General features: G+C 44.7%; 1 protein-coding gene across 1 annotated transcript in view; it reads left to right on the forward strand.

The window, feature by feature from the left end:
• Positions 1–2,289: 2,289 nt before the first annotated feature.
• Positions 2,290–19,466, forward strand: part of ADD3 (adducin 3) — a 380,040-nt gene continuing 362,863 nt past the window's right edge. The window contains exon 1 of the mRNA XM_033942120.1: positions 2,290–2,308. The gene's annotated coding sequence lies outside the window, so the exon portion shown is untranslated. The remainder of the gene's footprint in view (positions 2,309–19,466) is intronic.

The raw sequence follows: 19,466 nt of genomic DNA on the forward strand, positions 1-19,466 counted from the left end.
TTGATGAATCTATTTGTTTACAATGATTTTGGATTTCTGCTATCTCCTGATCATTTGAAATAATCCGTTCTTCAAATTCCTGGAGATTCTTTCTGACTCATATCATCCATTTTTTTTGTGTGTAAACCATCAATATTTACTTTAATATTTGAAGTGAATACTGCTAATGAGAGTTTGATATCAGCCATTCAATGCGTAAATCTCCTTTACTGGCTAATATTGAATCAGCCAAAGGAAAATCTAATGTCTCTGTTGTTTCTTTATCACATATTTTTGGCTCAACTTCTTCCTGAATTGAAGTCTGCTTAGAAGTCAACATTTCTTCTAGGTCTTCTGCACGATAGGCAAATGTTTTAATATCCGGTCTAGTCTTTTTATTAGCCATATTTCCAAAATTTATTTTACTGCAGAATAGCTAAACAGTCCAAAGATTTATTAAATGTTTTCCTCACCAGCTCAGCGCGATCTAAGCCCACTTTTCTGGCTTCTTGTTTTTGTACTTAATTTAATGGAGGTAATTAAATCTTCGCTTCCCAAAAAAATTTATTTACTTCAGTATAGGAGCAGAGCTTTTAATTTATTAGCCACCTGATTTTTTTTTTTTTTTTTTTAATTTCCCCCAGCAGTTTCCCAAAATCTTTGGTCCAAACTATACCATTTATTTCTAGCCAACAAAGTCTCAAGCCTCCTGGCTTCAGGGCCTCCAAAATTCCCCCAACCTCAACCAGAATATGCAGAATTTCTCCTCACTGCTTCCACCAAGAGACCATTGGGGAGAGCTGCCAGAGGTCTAGAGCCCAATCCACCACCGGCACAAGGGTTCACTGCCTCAGAACGGGCCCTTGGGCTTTCGGGGGTCAGGTCTAGTTTCTACTCCTGTGCTGCTCTATACTCCTAATGGAGCTCAGCAAGGTCCATTGGAGGGATTATACCCTCCTCAGCTCACTGCCTCCGAACAGGTTCTCAGACTCTCAGGGGTTGAACCGCTCCTCCGCTCCTCTTCGTTTTCAACGGAACCCGGCAAGGTCTGATAGAGGGAACATGTCCTCCTCCTTCACAACTCGCTTTTGCGGTAGGAGCACCGCGGAATAGCCCCTCCTCTTCATCCCGGTAATACTCGCTGCGGTCCGCCGGACACAGGGTTCTCTCCTCTGCAATTCGTGTTCTCCCCCTCACAGCTCGGGCAGAGATGTCTCAGAGGCAACTTTCTTGCGCTTCAGTGCTGCTAACGCTTAGTGAGGTGACATGCTAACTTGCTCCTCGTCAGCGTGGAATCCGGGTGAGTTTACTCGCTAATCCGCCATTCACTTCCGTTTCCAGCTCCTGAGCCGCCAATGAACCACAGCAGGGAATTTCTAGTCCTCTCAGAATCTAATCAGCTCTAGTGTGCAGGCTATTCCCTAAATAATAGGCATGAAATAAATTTGTACATACTAGGTGAATTTATTTGTTTGCATTTAGCTGGCACCTTTTTTTTTTCTAGCAGTACATTTCAAGGTGCAATTAGGTTCAGCCACACTAAAATACTTCCCTGTCTAGAGGGCTTCCAATCTTAATTTTGTACCCGAGGCAATTAGAGGGTTAAGCACACAGAGCAGCAGGATTTGAGCCGGATTTCCGAGGTTGGCAACCCCCCCCTCCCCCCCCCCCCCGGCTCTAACCTTTAGGCCACGCCCCCTCTCTGTGCATCTCATGCATATGTCCTAAAATCCCGAGCGGACTGACAGGTTTATAGAATATAACCTCCCCCCCCCTTTAATCTGAGTTACAGACAACCGTCAAAAGAGGCTTAGTTTGTCCTTAGGTGTCGTCTCCTGCCCCTCCCCCCCCTCCCATGCCCGCACTGCCGCTGCTAATGCCATTTATTAACGGATTACTGGTACTCCAGGTCGGCAGTAATTAGAAAGAGAACGGCTTCTGAAGAGGGAAATTGTTTCCTATATCTCTAACCACATACTTTCACTTTTCCTTAAGTCAGAATCAGGACGCCACAAGCGCACCTTTCCCCTCCCCCTTTCCTTAGCAAGAACAGATGAGCCCCAGAAAGCCGCCGCTGCAGCTTTAAGGCCCGCGCGTGCCGCGAGCGGGATCGCAGCGTGGGCGCGAGGACTCACTGAAGCCCTGCGGACCCCGCAGACAGGGGAGCAAGCACGTTGCACGCGGGCACCTTCCAAGAGGCGGCGCGAGCAGCGTCCAAGACAAGTGTCATTTCAAAGAGCGGGGTTACTAGTTTAGTTTAGACTTTACTTTTTTTCTCTCTCTCTTCAGAACAATTGAACTAATCTTGGCACGCAAATATCTTAAAATGGTAAGTTTAGATTTTTCTGTGGTATATATTTAATTCCTTCACACCGACCGCAACATTTGTTTGCAACGTTGCTAGAGTGACACTGCAATGAATTTGAAGATTTTGGTTTTTTTTTTTTTAATTTTATAGTGCACCCGCCGTAGCATTACAAATCTGAAAGGGTTGTACAGTATTTTCATGACTTTTTAGGCAGGAGGTGTCCCAAGAACCAGAGGCGACCTAAAGCTGGGATGATCAAATTGTCCCATCTCTCTCTCTCTCTCTTTATTAAACCAGTACAAAAGGATCACTCCGCAGCTGAAGTGAAATCCAGCCAGTGCCGCAAGAGTATGACAAAGGTTGCAGTGGTAAAGTGGGTCAGCCCCACCCCCCGGGGAATCGAGCGCACCTACACATTCAATGCTTCCTCCTCCACATTTCTCCGGGAGCTAAAAATAAAGCTGGTATGCGGAGCACTTGAGAAACAGGACTCGCCCTGAGGTTCATTCACTAGCCTGCGGCAGTCACTGCTTTCTAGAGCCCTAAATGCGCATGCACACTTTGATTAAAAAAAAAAAAAAAAAAATCCAAAACCAACACACCCCCAACACACATTAATTTTCGCCACATGTTCCTTAATTACATTTTAGTTTAAACATTTTATTGAAGAAACAAAAGAAAATACATACTTTTTAGTTTAAACATTTTATTGAAGGAAATATAATATACATAGATTTTCATTTCAATTAGATTCACATTATATTTTCATACATATATTTATCATTCCTTCAAAATATATTTCCAAATGACCCATTGCAAAACATCTAATACCCTCCACTCCCCTCCCCTTCACCCCCTTTCCCCCCCCTTCCCTCCCCTGAATGGAAGATGATACTTATTACTAGGTATTGTGATGCAATGAATATATACCAAAGCTTCAATGTAAAATCCATACTTTTTAACCAACGATATTGTATTCTACCTTGACTTCATTTTTTTATTACTATGCATATAAGTTTTGCTTAAAGCAGTGTCTTTTTTTTTTTTTTCTCCTTTTAAGATATAAACCTTTCCACCAGAAGCAGTTCATTTACTGGTAGCAGTACTGGATTTGGAAAGTGTGATCTTGACTGTGCATGGTGCTGGAGCCAAGGCCTGGCATACAGTAACTTCAGCCTGTACCATAAGTGAGAACAGAGCAGTTAGTCTTAGATAGTGCGCACCCCCCCCCCCCCCTCCCCAGCTGGGATCTTTTTGATCACAGCGCCTGAACAGAGAACCAGCCACAGAAACTGCAGTTATTCCAGAGAAGTCAGAGAGGGGAGGCTGGGCCCCTGACCTTCTGCTAAAAAAAAAACACAAAAAAAAACCAGGCGCTGGTGGGTGAGACAATGAAAAATGTAGGAGAATGAAAGGAGTGAATAAGACAAATGGCATTTTCACTGTAAGTAAGATGCTATTTTGACCATAAACAAATTGGGAACACTAGCCTTGCAGAGAGGGGGCCCCCCACCCCCCTTTCACTTCTGAAAGTCAGCTGAGCTTGTCAGTCAGCTGATTCAAGATGTTTGTGAGGTCTGGGGCTAGCTGTCTTGCTTATCATCAGGAAATGTAAAAACAGTTACAACATAAATCCAGTGTTCTGCACAACTTGTATTTATTGTCTTTGAACATACAAATTGATGAAAACAACAAGAAGTCTTTGCTATTAACTCTTGAGCTTTCTGCACGTAAATGTACTTCACGTGTCGGGAATACTCTCAGGGGTGGCCTAATACTAGGCGGAGTAGGCAACAGCCTAGAACAGTGCTTCTCAACTCGGTCCTGGAGTACCCCCCTTGCTAGTCAAGTTTTCAGGATATCCACAATGAATATGTATGAACTTGATTTGCATACACTGCCTCCATTATGTGCAAATTTCTTTCATGCATATTCATTGTGGATATCCTGAAAACCTGACTGGCAAGTGGGTACTCCAGGACCGAGTTGAGAAACAGTGGCCTAGAGCTACACAATTTGGGAGGCAGCAGTGTGCCTAGGGAACGTAGGGCCTTGCACACCTGCACATACCAAAGGCCTGGTGGCCCTCAGAATTTCCTGTTTCAGAAGAGACAGGACCCAGTGGGATGTATGGATGCTCAAGGTCCAGCATTAGCTGTGATAATCTTTCATCGGTATTGCCTCAGAGAAGATAGGGAAGGGAAGCTGCTGAAATGAGGGAAGGGGGATACTGAAGGGGGGGAGTAGAAGGGAGAGAGATAGATGCTGGAGTATGGGGTGGGGATTTGGGGAGTTTCTGGATGTAAATGGGGGGGGCAAAGAGCCTTGATCCACCCAAGGTTGGGGGAAAGCAGGATGAAGGTTCACCTAAGACAGGAGTGGACAACCACGATCCTTGAGGTAGGGTTACCATATGGCTCCAGAAAAAGGAGGATGGACTGAGATATCCGGGTTTTACTTCACTGAAAGCAATGGAAGTAAAACCTGGATATCTCAATCCGTCCTCCTTCCTCTGGAGCCACACAGGCCTAGATTCACTAAGCTTGCCGATCGTGTCCCGATCAGTTTGTGACCCCGACCCAATTCACTAACCTTCCTCCCGATCTGCGCATGCAAATGAGAGGAAATGGCATGCAAAAGTAGGAAGGCAGCGATTCACTAAAAATCAGGAACACCGACTGGGCTGGGCCGATCAAAAAAAGAAGCGACTGCTGAGGACCAGTCACTCGCGTCCTTTCCGACTGCACTGCTCTCTGCAGCCCTGAAATCAAACATCTTCCTTGTGCAAAAGCCCTGCTCTCTGTCGCCCTTCGAGCCCGTGGTTTTAACCCACGGGTTTAAAGCGGGGCTGCACTACGGTGGAACAGAACATGCCGTAGTGCAGCCCCGCTTTAAACCCGTGAGTTAAAAACACGGGCTCGCGAGTAACCGGCAACCTTCATCGGTGCGTTTCTGGGCAAACAAATGGCAAATGCGCTTTAACGTGGAAAAATGCAAGGTCATGCATATAGGGAAAAAGAACCCGTTGTTCAACTACAAATTGGGGGGGGCATTGTTGGGAGACAGCAGACTTGAGAGAGACTTGGGTGTGCTGGTGGATGCATCACTGAAGCCATCTGCACAGTGCGCAGCAGCCTCGAAAAAAGCCAACAGGATGCTGGGCATCATAAAGAGGGGCATAACAACCAGGATGCGGGAAGTCATCATGCCATTGTATCGAGCGATGGTGCGTCCACATCTGGAATACTGCGTTCAGTATTGGTCGCCACACCTCAAGAAGGACATGGCGGTACTTGAGAGAGTCCAAAGGAGAGCAACGAAACTGGTAAAAGGGCTGGAACACTGCCCATACGCCGAGAGGTTGGATAGGCTGGGGCTCTTCTCTCTGGAAAAGAGGAGGCTCAGGGGAGATATGATAGAGACCTTCAAGATCATGAGGGGCATAGAGAGGGTGGATAAGGACAGATTCTTCAGACTGAAGGGGACAACAGGTACGAGGGGGCATTCGGAGAAACTGAAGGGAGATAGGTTCAAAACAAATGCAAGGAAGTTTTTTTTCACCCAAAGGGTCGTGGACACTTGGAATGCGCTACCGGAGGAAGTGATCAGGCAGAGTACAGTACAGGGATTCAAACAGGGATTGGACGGATTCCTGAGGGATAAAGGGATCGTGGGATACTGAGAGAGGTGCTGGGATGTAATACACGTATAGAAAACTAACCAGGTAATAAGTATGGAAACCCAACCAAGTCGTGAATGTGCAAGACCGGAGGATTAGGACTTCGATGGGAAAATAGGACTTCAATGGGAAACCAAGGTGGCAAGGGGGCCCCTTCTGGTGATTCAGACAGGTCGTGACCTGTTTGGGCCGCCGCGAGAGCGGACTGCTGGGCAGGATGGACCTATGGTCTGACCCGGCGGAGGCACTGCTTATGTTCTTATGTTTATTCCCCTGCAGCGTGTTCTGTTAGCAAAGCGTGCTCTGTTCCAGCCCCCCCGCCTTTGTTTTGACCTTGCTTGTTGTGTGGAGAGCTGGTGCATGCGTGGACCGCATCTACAGGCTAAGAAGATGGTCTGCGCATGCGTCTGGGTTGCTCTGCGGCGATCCGTGGGGGTCGCTGTGGGGCGTGCCTCCGATCGCTGCAATTTGCATGAAGACGCTTTGTGAATCGGTCGCCCGGGAAGACTCGGCCACGGATCGCCCAGCACAGGTGAGCTTAGTGAACGTAGGCCACAGTAACCCTACCTTGAGGGCCACAACCCATTTGGGTTTTCAAGATGTCCACAATGACACTGCAATGAGATTGATTTGCATGTATGCAAATAGATCTCGTGCATATTCATTGTGGACATCGTGAAAACCCGACTGGGTTGTGGCCCTCGAGGACTGTGGTTACCTAACCCTGATCTAGAGCAGTGGTTCCCAACCCTGTCCTAGAGGACCATCAGGTTTTCAGGATAGCCCCAATTAATATGCATGGAGCAGATTTGCATGCCTGGCACCTCCATTACATGCAAATCTCTCTCATTCATATTCATTAGGGCTATCCTGAAAACCCGACTGGTCTAGTGGTCCTCCACTGATCTAGAGTGTCTGATACTTTTGGGTAAGCCTTGACTATTAATGTGTTGACTTGGACTGTAAATAAGTTTTGCATACCGATTGACATTACTGCACACAGGGGGAATGTTCGTCATACAGTAAGAAGGAGTGGTGAGGTCAGGAAGGAAGTGAAGAAAGATGCCGAGTGCAGCCAGCGTTAACAGCAAGTGCAGTGAGCGCAGGGTCACTACATCACAGGCGTATCCGACACAGAGCAATAAATGTTTCACCCTGGTCTTTTCAGCTTTCAACTCGCTGAAAACCAGCACTGGCTCATTAACCCTTTATTTGGCCTTGTTGCTCGGAAGCGACGCGTGTCTTTTCTGGCTCTTATGGGAGATCTGCATCTCCAAATGCCTGTTTACTTGACACTGTGGCTCTCGTTCAACATCAAGTTAACGTAAAGCAGCCGTTTTGCTATCTGCCAATTAAAGGGTTAAGCCTTCAGTAGCAACTACTCAATTACTTTATAACATTTTATTGAAGGAATCAAGTAAAAATACAAAGAAATATTCATTACAAATATATTCACAATAATAATATTTCCATACATACATATTTATACATTTCCTCCAAATTAAATTTCCATATAACCTAATCCATTCCTTTCTACACCCCCCTCATTCTTTTATTTTAAATTATGTTCAAACATTTTATTAAAGTAAAAATACAAATAACACAAATGTTAAAATTCTAATACATATAATAAATAAAAATCTATCAATTCTCTAAACAATTTATATAATTAACCATAATCCCCCCTGTCCATACACTCATTATCTTCCCCTCCATCCCATAATCAAATCCCCCTCCCCAGATGAAAGTTGACAAAAATAAAATAAAGATCTGGAATATAATTTAGACAACCTTAGCTTCAATGTAAATCATTGAGAATTAAACTTCTTGCTCTAGGTGAAAAGTTTTGAATATAAGGATCCCAAACTTCCATAAAAGACGAGTTATTCTAGACGAACGCCGAACCTCCCAAATTTCAAATAAAAGTAAACGATGCAACTGGTTCCTCCAATGCCAGAAGCTTGGAGATTATTTCTGTAACCAAAATTGCATAACACATTTATGCCCAATCATACACGCCTTCTGAAACCCAGTTACACTTCCCCCTCCCCATTCGCGGTTTCTGCACTCGCGATTTCACATAATCGCAATTTTTTTTTCTGGGGAGGGGGAAAATAAAAAAAAACATATTTTTTACCTCCCTGCCGCCTTCCTGGCCTTACCTGGTGGTCTAGCGGGCTTTCGGGGCAGAAGCGATTTTCCTACGCTCCTGCCCCGTGCAGATCGCCATGAGGAAATGGCTGTAGGGAGTTCCCGACGTAGTCTCGAGAGATTACGGGAACTCACAGCAGCCATTTCCTCATGGCGATCTGCACGGGGCAGGAGCGTAGGAAGATCGCTCCTGCCCCGAAAGCCCTCTAGACCACCAGGTAAGGCCGGGAAGGCGGCAGGGAAGTGGGGGTGGGTCAGAGCCGGATAATCGCGCTTTTTCACCATTCGCGGTCCGGCTCTGCCCGTATCCCCCGCGAATAACGAGGGAGAAGTGTATACCCAATTATATTTTCCCCTGTTTATGACCCCTCGCAATGTACTTTTAATTCTGAGGCTGCATTTGTAGCCTTGTGGGGTAGAGGCATGAGCTGAACATTGCTGTTCAGGTCCTGCTTCCTCAACTGTCACTGCGTGTGTCTTACAGCAAGGTGCTTTACCTTCAGTTGCCTGCATTACACACACTTGTGGTTCTATATTTTCCCAATAGACACAGAAGGCTGAATTCAAGAGATGGTGCTCAAAATTAGGCAAAGTGTAGGAGAGAGTCGAAGTACAAAATGCACAAAGAAACAAGAAAAAGCACCGACGACCATCCAGATTCAGGAATAGACATTTTATTCTGGGACCTGACATGGTCCGTGTTTTGGCGTAAAGACGCCTGCCTCATGGGTCCGTTGGGATTGAGGAACCAATATAAGTAGTCAACAGTGATGAAGAAACTGAAATGTCCAAAACACTTGTAGGCATAAGATAGAGCTGAGGACTTTATACTCACCTGAGGGCTTTGACCACCCTGTCCCAATGATTCTAGTTTAAAGCCCTCTTCAGTAGGTTAGCCAGAACCTCCATCAAATACAGAATAAATAATCATAGCCTAGATGGAGCTTCTGCAGCTTATACTGCTGTTCTGGAGACATAACAGGGAGGACTTCTCTTCTCTGGGCCTCTTCTGACAGTTTTTATGCTGCCTGCAGATGAAAGGCACTCTGATGGGGGCAGCTGTGGCACCCTCAATTGCTTGTTTATACATGTACATGGAACAGTTTGAAGAGCAATTTGTTCTTCACAGTATAGAAACAAAAACATGACGGCAGATAAAGGCCAAATGGCCCATCCAGTCTACCCATCTGCAGCATCCACTATCTCCTCATCTCCCTAAGAGATCTCTCGTGCCTGTCCCACACTTTCTTGAATTCAGACACAGTCTTTGTCTCCACCACGTCTACTGGGAGACTGTTCCACGCATCTACCACCCTTTCTGTAAAAAAGTGTTTCCTTAGACTACTCCTGAGCCTATCACTTCTTAACTTCATCCAATGCCCTTTCATTTTGGAGCTTCCTTTCAAATGAAAGAGACTCGACCCGTGTGCATTTACATCGTGTAAGTATTTAAATGGCTCTATCATATCTCCCCTTTCTTCCAAAGCATGCATGTTGAGATCTTTAAGTCTGTCCCCACGAAGACCACCAACTATTTTGGTAGCCTTCCCCTGGACCGACTCCTTCCTGTTTATATCTTTTTGCAGGTGCGGCCTCCAGAATTGTACACAATATTTTAAATGAAGCCTCACCAGAGTCTTATAAAGGGGAGCAAATACCTCCTTTTTCCTACTGGCCATACCTCTCCCTTATGCAACCTAGCATCCTTCTAGCTTTGGCCGTCATCTTTTCATCCTGTTTGGCCACCTTAAGGTCATCACATATTATCACACTGGAAGCCAGTAAAGTTATAGGAACAGAGGGGACAAATGATCAAATCGACGAGCAAGGCATAGTAAGCAGATTGTGATATTTTGAAGGATTAGTAAGCCTACCGTAGGCCTAGGAAGGTGCATAGAGCCGCCTAAGGTTACCTAAGGCCTCTTCCGGGCAAAGCCATGCCCACGCCTAGCCTTAGGCGGACCCACGTGCTTCTGTAGGCTCGCAGAGGTGCCTGCAACGTAGGTGGCCTGCCTCCAGATGTTTTAGTCTTTTTAAACGTGTGTCCCGAATGCAATAGGCCGCCTACAATCGGGACGCCGTTCATAGAATTTGCCCCTTAGTGCACACTTAACATAACAGTGTACACTAAAATGAAATTTGAAACCAAAAAAGTAATTAAATGAAATCAGCATTAATGAAAATCCCTTCTCCTCTCGCGCCACACATTTTTACCAGTTATACATTTATTACAAATTAATTCCCCCCCTTTTACTAAACCGTGATAGCGGTCATTAGCGCAGGGAGCCACGCTGAATGCTCCGTACTGCTCCCTACGCTCATAAGAGTTCCTATGAGCGTCGGGAGCAGCGCAGTGCCCTGCGCTAATAACCGCTATTGCGGTTTTGTAAAGGAGGGGGGTAATAGAGGTAAAAAATAACATTGGGTACTTTTTTTTCAAACTTCTACTTCAGCTTTGAACTTTTCAGTGGAAATTAAACCTAACTTTAGAGCTTACTAGATCTGGCAGGTAATTGAGGTGTGCAAGTTAGGTTGGGGTGAATCAGGGGTAGGCAATTCCGGTCCTCGAGAGCCACAGACGGGTCAGGTTTTCAGGATATCCACAATGAATATACATATGAGAGATTTGCATCTCAAGCAGGCAGTGCATGCAAATCCATCTCATACATATTCATTGTGGATATCCTGAAAACCTGACCTGGCTCTGGCTCTCGAGGACCGGCATTGCCTACCCCTGGCGTAAATGAATCATGGCATTCCAGTTTGAGCGTGTTTACACTGCGAAACCTGTTAAACAAGCTTCATCCGTGTGATTCCATTGTCTTTGTTTCCCCATCTAATTGCGCAACCTCGAGTAGAGGAAGCTTATGATTTGTTTGGTTTATGGTTTATTTGTATTCCTCACCTTTGGTTGAATATATATCAAAGCAGTTTAACTTGAGAAACTGAAGGTGGACAAAACCACGAGACCGGATGGGATGCAAATTAGGCAAAAGTGCCTTAACAGTAACATGTGTAACTGCCAATTATTGACGCCAATCACATACATTAAGGGCTCCTTTTACTAAGGTGTGCTAGCAGGCTTAGCGCGTGCTACCATGCCGTGCACGCTAAACTCTAATGCCTCCATAGAGTGTGCGTTACTATTTTTCATTATCGCGTGGTTAGCGTGCGCTAAAAACGCTAGCGCACCTTAGTAAAAGGAGCCCTAAGTGCTGCTGTTTTATAAATTTGGCAGAGCTATTGGGCTAAATTTATGCCAGCTGATAAAATGAGAGGGGGCAGGGGAGGTAGTAATTTTGAAAAGGGAATTTGTTCAGCTTATTAGCTACCTGGGTAAATTCCCCAGACTGAAAAGTATATTTGCATGGCTACTTTTTTCAGCCCCAAGTTTCCAAGGAAAGCTCTATTGCAAAGTTGCTTCCAGCAGCTCAGCTCTCTATTATTATTATTCACGGATTTTCCGCCGCGAATGACCGGGCAGGAGAGAGCAGCCAGAGCGCCGGCAAGTGAAGGAAATCACTCGCGGTAAGCTCCGACCGCCTCTTCCTGCGAGTCAAAGCAGCTCCTGATTGGTGAGGCCCGACTTTAGTGCAGGAAGAGGCGGTCGGAGCATAGAAATATAGAAACATAGAAATTGACGGCAGAAAAGGGCCATAGCCCATCGAGTCTGCCCATACCAATGATTCACTCCCTGATTCTTACTCTCCTAGAGATCCCACATGAATATCCCATTTTCTCTTGAATTCTAACACGCTGCTGGCCTCAATCACCCGCTGAGGCAGCTCGTTCCAATGATCGACCACCCTTTCGGTGAAGAAGTACTTCCTAGCATCACCTCGAAATTTCCCTCCCCTGATTTTTAGCGAGTGTCCTCTGGTTACCGAGGGCCCTGTAAGACTGAAGATATCATCTTTCACCTCTATACGCCCAGTAATATACTTAAAGGTCTCAATCATGTCCCCTCTCTCTCTTCGCTCCTCCAGTGAGTACATTCGCAGTTTTTTTAACCTTTCTTCATACGTGAGATCCTTGAGCCCCAAGACCATCTTGGTAGCCATTCGCTGAACCGACTCAATTCTCAACACATCTTTTCGGTAGTGTGGTCTCCAGAATTGAACACAATATTCGAGATGAGGTCTCACCATGGATCTGTACAGTGGCATTATGACTTCAGGTTTTCTGCTGACAAAACCCCTACGGATACAGCCCATCATTTGTCTTGCCTTGGACGAAGCCTTCTCCACTTGATTGGCAGCCTTCATGTCGTCGCTAATGATAGCGCAAGTGATTTCCTTCACTCGCTGGCGCTCCGGCTGCCCTCTCCTATCTCCCCCGCTAAAAACCGTATTCACGGTTTTTCAGCATTTGCGTGGGTTCCAGGAACGGAACCCCCGCGAATATGGGGGGGGGGGGAGTACTGTGTATATATATATATATATATATATATATATATATATATATATATATATATTAGGATTTGTTTACTGCTTTTTGAAGCAGTTCACTCAAGGTGATGTACAGTGAGAATAAGTCAACATAATGCAGTTAGTGACAGCTCCTTTATTTTTCAGCCTCCAGAAAATCCCTCCCATATCTTAACTCTTTCTCGGTACCCTTTCTTCCCTTCCCCCACAGGACACTCGCTGACTCTCTTAAGGTCAGCCCAGTATCTTTTGCTGAGCTCTTTCCTCCATTCCCACATAACATAACTTGCTACAACTCTCCAGTTGAGTGCAGATTACATAGAAGAGCCGGGCATAACCAGGGACATACAGTAAAACACTAAAGTGACACACTCAAAGCGGGTCATATAACATTTTGCAATACAAATTTATGAAACGAGTGTGATTTTTACACATCGCTTAAAATTCCCATAGGATGTGGAATGTAGAAATATCACAGAAAACTTGTCCTACGTTTGCACTGCCTAGAATGAAAACAGTCGATTCATGTAGCTTGTATGTGTGTATATATATATAACATAGTATTATATATACAGCATAGCATGGCAAGCATAGTATTATATATACAAGCATAGCATGGCAAACAGTATTTGCCATACTATGCTTGTGGTCCAAAGTCTTGTTTTCAGTAAATTGGATTTTTGTAATGCTCTATTTGGAGGCATTAAAAAGACAAGAATTCATGCCCTGCAAGAAATACAGAATATAGCTGCTAGACTAATAACTGGGGTGTCAAAATATGATCATATCACTCCCGTGTTAAAAAATTACACTGGTTGCCCATTGAATTTCGAATCGAGTACAAGATTTTGACAATAATACACCATGTGCTTTATGGTGTGGCATCAGGGTATTTGATTCAAATATTGAGAAGATACATTCAAACCAAAATTTACGATCTGAATTGACGATGAAATTGATTGAGGAAAGAAACCAGGATGTATGTTACCAAAATCTAAGTATGGCTGCTGTATCTGTAGCAGGCCCAAGACTTTGGAACGCAGTGAAAAGTATATTAATACTATGTGCAGATTTTAAATCCTTCAAAGAATTGTTAAAGACAAGCCTATTTGCGAGAGCTTTCTTTACCTGATTACTTTAAAATAATAGATGACAGAGAATTCCCATATGAATGGTATATTAGACGCTGAATTTTAAGATATGATTTTTCGCTGATGTATTGATAATTTTTGTACAGTTTATCTTTTATGTATGTATCATTTGTTACCCACTTGGGATATAAGCGGGATAGAAATTTTTTAAAATAAATAATACTATCCCCCTTTTACTAAGGTTTGTTAGCCATTTCACATTACATTGGTGTCTCCTATCCCTCCAATACCTTTCAGTTCTAGGCGGTTTACAACAAGAGTTGGCCTGGACATTTCCAGGGAGAATAATTGGTTAATAGATGTAGTAATGCGTCGGGATCTGTGGAGGCTCGATCAGCTTTAGTTAGATCATTTGACAAATTTCTTGAATAGAAACATTTTAAGTTCTTTCCGGAATGTTTTGTAGTTGGGCGTCATAGTCAACAGATTGGAGAGGTGGCGGTCTAGTTTTGCTGCTCTGGTGGCTAATAGTCCGTCGTATATTTTTTTGCTTTGTATGCCTTTGATTGGGGGGGGGGGGGTGGCTGAAATGTGAATGAGCTCTCCTTGGTCTGGATGTGTTTTTCCTGTTTAGGTGGTTGCTCAGATAGCTTGGTCCGTTTCCATTTAGGGCAGGGGTAGTGAACTCCGGTCCTCGAGAGCCGTAATCCAGTCGGGTTTTCAGGATTTCCCCAATGAATATAGAAACATAGAAATAGACGGCAGATAAGGGCCACGGCCCATCAAGTCTGCACACTCCAATGACCCTCCCTATCTATCTTTGCGGATAGATCCCACATGTTTGTCCCATTTGGCCTTAAAATCTGGCACGCTTCTGGCCTCAATAACCTGAAGTGGAAGACTATTCCAGCGATCAACCACCCTTTCGGTGAAGAAGAACTTCCTAGTGTCACCGTGCAGTTTCCCGCCCCTGATTTTCCACTGATGCCCCCTTGTTGCCGCGGGACCCTTGAAAAAGAAGATATCCTCTTTCACCTCGATGCGACCTGTGAGGTACTTGAATGTCTCGATCATATCTCCCCTCTTTCTACGTTCCTCGAGTGAGTAGAGCTGCAACTTCCCTAACCGCTCCTCGTATGGGAGCTCCTTGAGTCCCGAGACCATCCTGGTGGCCATTCTCTGGATGCATGAGATCTATTTGCATGCACTGCTTTTCAATGCATATTCATTGGGGAAATCCTGAAAACCCGACTGGATTACGGCTCTCGAGGACCGGAGTTCCCTACCCCTGATTTAGGGCTTTGAATAGGGTGCAGTAAAATTTGTATTGTATGCGTTCTTCTACTGGGAGCCAGTGTGAATCTCGGAAAGCGGTGGGAGCCAGTCTATGGATGCGTTAGCGTTTAGCGCACGCTAATATTTAGCATGCGTTAAAACGGCTAGTGGCACTTTAGTAAAAGGACCCATATGTTTGTCATACAATCTGTGTCGTGCTAATGTCTCACCACGCCATGTTTGTCATGTTAATTAACAATGCCGTGGTAAAACTTTTATTGTTTAACCATCTCTGTCAGTGTCCTGCCATGCCGTGTTTTCCATCACCTTGTATAAATACACTTTAATAGGTATGTAAACTGGTAACCCGTTCTGAGTTCTCCTGGAAGGACGGGATATAAATGAAATAAATAATAAATAAACATAGCGCAGCTTAGTCTAATCCAGTTGCTTCACTTGTACAGCAGAGGAGCTTCTCCCTGGTCTTTCCCTTCCTGTGATTAGAGCAGCATCCTAGTACTCCACCTCCCTTTGACTTCCAGCTGGCTGGATCTTATCCATGGGCTGTGTTGCCGGTGATAGTGGAAGCAGGCAGGGCAAGCTTATTCACACAGAAGGATTGGAGCATTGCAGAAAGAGGTTGGGGTAGCTTGGGGGGGGGGGGGGAAGGGCTAGATGGGGAAGTAGCTGTGGAGACGGTATTTGAGAGGCCGAGCAAATAGAAGTAATTGGAGGGACATAAAAATAGCCTACACAGGGTCAGACTGACGGTACGTCAGTCCAGTATTCTGCTTCCAACAGTGGCAGTCCAGGTCACAAGTACCTGGCTAGAATTCAATCCATGCTACATGATCCAGGGACAAGCAGTGGTGTTTCCTATTTCTGTTTCAATAGCAGACGTTGGACGTTTCCTCCAGAAACTTGATTTGATTTGATTTCTTATATACCGCTATACCGTGAGGTTCAAAGCGGTTTACAATGAAGATAGATTAAGATACATTAAAATAAAATAAATAAAAATGGTACTTTGGATTTCCCTAGCTGTCCCGAAGGCTCACAAACTTGTCCAAACAAGTTATTTGGTGGCTGAAGGGATTGCTATGGGCAGGTAGTTTAGGGAGGGTGGGGATAGGGATATGATGAGAGGAGCAGAGAGCAAGGACAAAGCAGTTGGAATGAAGCAATTTTCTAATGTGCATTTCACTGAATCGAGGTTTCTATGATGGCCCGATGTTCTAAACTTACTGGGCCTTTTAACGATCGACACTAAACTAGTTGCAGCCGGTTTAGTATTGAAATATTTTAGCTTCTGATGCACATAGGGGCTGATTCTGTAAGCGGCGCCTACAAAACGGGTGCCTGCCGCGTGCCAATTACCGATGGGTACTGCTTGCAGAATCGCTGCTTGATGGGACCCTAGGTGCCAGAAATGTAGGCCAGGGTTTCACAGGCCTACGTTTCGAGTGCCTAGGATCCCGTCAGAATCGTGGCCATCGGCGCATAGTGGCGCCGAAGTCTGGCGCTGCTTCAACCACACCCACTTCTGGGTTTCAGCATCGTAATGTGCCGCATGCCACCAGGGACCTAGGTGCTGGTCCCGGAGGCCGTGTAGTGGTGCCCTTTTTTTTAAAAAAAAAAAAATTACTTTTTAATTGGTTTTAAACGACTCGGTCAATTACTGTGTTTAGCGCCAATTAAAACAATTAAATTAGGCAGTGATAGGACGCCTACTGCCACCTAACTTTTGGTGTCTTGATGAGAATCTGGGCCATAATGGCTCGCGGGTTCTTTTTCCGTGCTTCATAGCACCCTCTGATAATATTATGTGAATGTGGTATAACGAGGTCATTAGTATTAAAATGAGCACGCCAGGCCCAGACATTACCTGGTGATGCACAAAATAAAGTGTTGACCTTTATTGCTCCAAAATTAGTGGCAAGTCTGGAGGTGCTGGTAGTGCGTTAAGCGTACACCGGCAGGTCTGGGCAGCTGATTGCATGAGAGATGAAGATATATTTATCATATTTGATGGAGGTGTGCCATATACACATGAGTTAAAAGTGCATGTCTTTAAAGGCGAACCTCGTATGCGTTCATTAAAAGGGGAGTATGTGGCGCAATGGTTAGAGCTGCAGCCTCAGCATCCTGAGGTTGTGGGTTCAAATCCCTCGCTGCTCCTTGTGGACCCTGGGCAAGTCACTTAATCCCCTCATTACCCCAGGTACACTAGATAGAGTTTGAGCTAGAGGTCTGCACGGGAACAGGGATCGCGGGAATCCCGCAGGTCCCGCGGGAGTTCCACAGGAATCCCTCCCTAACCCACGGGACTCCTCCACGGGGACCCCCCCTCTAGCCAACGGGACTCCACGGGGATGGAAGGCTTTGGAAGCAGGGTTCGTCCATAATAATATAATGGACACGGTCAGCCTTAGTAAAAGAGGGAGTTTATAAGTTAATTACCTGAACAGAAAACAAAAAGGGTTCCACCAAGAGATTCCACAAGGAAAACAGCAGCGCAAACACAAAAGAAAACTGTGGAATTGATGATCCTGTCAGAAGAAATTGCTGCTTTTTATGGAGATGGGTTGGGATGGAGAGGATTCGGCGGGGATGGGCGGGGACGGGTGGGATTTCTGTCCCCTCGCAACTCTCTAGTTTGAGCCCGCCGGAACAGGTACGGAAATATGATAAAGTACCTGAATGTAAAACCACTTAGGATATTACATTACATTACATTAGTGATTTCTATTCCGCTTGTGCCTTGCGGTTCTAAGCGGATTACATTAGAAGATGGCTGGACATTTCCAGGCGATGACAATACAATTATTTGTATAACTTTACAAACTTTGCAAACCTAACTTTACTTAACTTTTCGTATATAACTTTACATAACTTTACGTACATAACTTTACATAACTTTACGTGGAGTTACTTTGTGTTACTTACATTATCCGCTTAAGTGGTATAGTGGTATATAAATAATAAAATTAATAATAAACAAATGCCAGCAGGTCTGGGGATGCCGATTGCACGAGAGGCGTGAAGTTCAAAAAAAAATTATAGGCGCAGCATATATGTTCTGCAGAAGCAGTGTAGAAAAAAGCACTTCTCCATCTGCATGGTTTGCTGGTAGTTCTCCGCCCCTCCCCTCACAGCTGTGGCATTGACAGATGCTTATGATGTACACTCATGATACGCCGCGATAAGGCACGCTATGATTGATGGCTCATGCGTTGCCTGGCTTCGTGTACAAATTTTATGCTTCTTTCTGTGGACTATTCTGCGCATGCGTCACTTCCCCAATGACTGAACATATGGGATTTCCGTGAACCTCGTTTGCAAGCAAAGTTTTTTTTTTGCAGCATTGCTCATCTTTTTGAAATTGGAAAATTTACCAGCACTACGGCGACCCACAGGATTTTAACGGTACGTTTAGAACATCGGGGCCCGAGTCATTTTTTGAGGGGCGCTTATTTCACTGCAGCTCCCCAGTCTAATTTGTCCCATTCTGAAACCTGATGGGGTTTTTTTTTCACTGCCAAATTTCACCCCTTTCGGTAAAATTCTTTGTTATTTTGCCCCCCGACACATTCCTGATCCTTTATGCTTAATAAGTCTTTCCAACCTCTTTGGGTTAGAAAGAATAAAAACTGCTCTAATAGAAAAATTTTAGATAGATAGGCAGGGAACAAGCATGCGTGGGAGTATTTTAATATTTATGGATTGTACATTTTTAGAATCAAATGTGATACAAATTGGACAGGCACAGCAAAACTCTGCCGCCTGCACTGAAACCTGATATTCAAAGAATAACAGGAATGAGATAAGCAAGACTGGATGGCCTTTGATATTCTCAGACTGGGCAGAAATGAAACAAGAACTCCAGCTAAGGAACGAACTGAGTTCTGAAGAGAATTCTGGGCAGTAGGCCCGAGGATCAGGGGGCCTCCTCCGAACAAAGTAGTGCGGTTACTGTGTTCACTTAGATACGCAAAAGTAAAGGTCAACAAACCCTTTGTAAATGACACATTTCAGCTGCACTAGTGTAATATATTCGTGACTAGCATTTGAGTGTTCTTCCTTGTTGGCAGGTTGTTGGATAACCCCTCCACAAACAGTCACAAACGTATAAAGTTATTGACTTATTTCTGTCTCCTACTGGAAATGTCTTGAACTAATCCACCGACTGCTACGCTTAGCTTACATTTTGGTTTTATCTTTACTGGTCATCTTTTGGAATAAAGGATCAGAAAATATGCAAGAAGGGACGGATAAGATGAAAGATGTCTGTAAATACTAGAAAGAGGCAAAGGAGGCACCCTGTCAGCCATTAGCTTGAATAAAGATAGTTCTTTTGACTGACAGGGCGCCTCCCTTGCCTCTTTCTCTGTACTGTAAATACTAGAAGACTGTTTTAATCCAGGGGTGTCCATGTTTTCAGTTGTGAGATGCATAATTAGAAATACAGCTTGTGCGGGTTACATAAATGGGCCATATGATCAGAAATCTGAATGTGTGTGGGCCACATGAGATTTTTTTTTTCTTCTTCATAGCAT

This window comes from Geotrypetes seraphini, chromosome 4, assembly GCF_902459505.1.
Source record: "Geotrypetes seraphini chromosome 4, aGeoSer1.1, whole genome shotgun sequence".
Classification (NCBI taxonomy): domain Eukaryota; kingdom Metazoa; phylum Chordata; class Amphibia; order Gymnophiona; family Dermophiidae; genus Geotrypetes; species Geotrypetes seraphini.